The 1,877-nt window shown below is 42.2% G+C and overlaps 1 pseudogene; it reads right to left on the reverse strand.

The window, feature by feature from the left end:
• Window positions 1-272, reverse strand: LOC110285055 (annotated as a pseudogene).
• Window positions 273-1,877: the final 1,605 nt, after the last annotated feature.

Consider the following 1,877-nt stretch of genomic DNA (forward strand, 5'->3'; position numbering starts at 1 on the left):
CTACTGGTCTTTCAGTTCCTTGAGTCTTCTGATGGCAGACTTCATTGTGATGGCAGAATGGTGTTGTAGGTCCAGGCTCTGCAAGATATTCTTTTCATGTAGGAACTGCAGTGCTAGATGCCAATGCCTCGTCTCTTCATCTTGATCTTGAAGGAGCAAGAGTACTTGACGGACTGGCTGATTTCAGTTTTCTTCATCATTTTCCGTAGGGATTTAACATAGTGGGTCCCATATTCCCCAATGATCTCTATATTCTAGGTGCCTTTAGCCATGTCTCAGGAACTAAAGCCCAAGCCCCAAAAGGAAGAGACACAATGTACAACTGCTAGTTATTCTTATTGATAAGTAACCTTTACCAATTAGGAAAGAAAAATTATATTCAAATGGAGAAAGGCTGAAAAATAAACATCATGCTCTGGCTTTAAATCTGATTTGTTTCATATTTTTAATCAATAAATATATTTCCTCCACTTTTTCTACTTGAGGAGTGTCTGTTCTCTGGTTGGATTCAGGGGCTAACAAATATGAAAATATTTCACTATACTGAACCATAGGAGAGCTAATCCATCCTAGTATTCCTGACTAGGAGAAAAAGCAGCTGTTGCTAAGCCAGTGGGCACAGGTAAGGATATGCTGTGCGGAGTCTCACTCCCTTCCAGACCTTTGTTTCTTCTGTACATCATTCAGCCTCTGTGTGCCTGCTTGTGTCTATTCCTCAGAGGCCTTTTCTTTCCCTAACACTGCTATGAAGAAGCTCAAGGTCATAGCAACTCCCCAGGGCCTTGGCATATCTCCAGTATCTATGAGAACTACCCTCTCATCATTCACATGCATTTCCATGCTACTGCTCCATGTCCTCACGCTGGTCTGAATTTTTGAGTGATAGACAGTCTATGTTCCTTTTCTTTAGGCTACAGGAAGAGGAGAGGATACCTGGATGAAATGAGACGTGTGGTGGTCATATTCAAATGCTTTAAAGAACATGGACAAGGGTCTAAAGACATGGCTCAGCAGTTAAGAGCACTTGCTCTTGCAGAGAACCCAGGTTGGGATCCTAGTACCTACATGACAGCTCAATGATTGTCTGTAATTCCAGTTCAGGGCACCCTATGCCCTCTTCTGGCCTCTACAAGCACCAGGGACATATGGAGTACAGACTTATGTGCAGCCCCTCACATATACATATGCCTAGATTAAAAATTATTGGGTTGGGGAATGGTCAAGATTGTTGATTACTTTTGCCAAAAACTTGAATTTGGATTTCTCACCCATGTCTGGCAGCACAAGACTCCTTGAAACTCCAATTCTAAGAGATCTAATGCCATTGGCATATGCTCACTCCTGTGTGTATACACACACAAATCTTTTTTTTTTTTTTAAACGGTCTTACTATGTCACCTTGGTAGCCTGCAATTCGCTGTATAGATTGAGCAGGCCTTGAGGTCAAAGTGCTCTATCAGCCTTTGCCTCTTGAATTAAAAGCATGCACCATCATACTTTGCTGAAACCTTTAAAAACCCTTACTATTATATAAATATATGCTGCATATGTACAGTCAGAGAGCTGATTCCACCCTTTACTTGGGTTCTGGGGAGCAAACTGTTAGGCTTAAGCTCTTCTAACTGAAGCATCTCTCAGACCTGAAAGTTTTGTTATATGAGAGAGCCTCACTATGGAGTCCTAGCTGGCCTGGAATTCATCATGAAGATCAGGATGGACTTGAACTCAGAGATCTTTTTCTGACTTCTGAGTGTTGTAATTAAAAATATGTACAACCAAGCCACCTAATGAAAGGGGCTATCAAGAAAGAGCTGGAGATGGGCTGGTGAGATGGCTCAGTGGGTAAGAGCACCCGACTGCTCTTCCGAAGGTCCAGA

The sequence above is a fragment of the Mus caroli genome, chromosome 18 (genome assembly GCF_900094665.2).
Source record: "Mus caroli chromosome 18, CAROLI_EIJ_v1.1, whole genome shotgun sequence".
Taxonomy (NCBI): domain Eukaryota; kingdom Metazoa; phylum Chordata; class Mammalia; order Rodentia; family Muridae; genus Mus; species Mus caroli.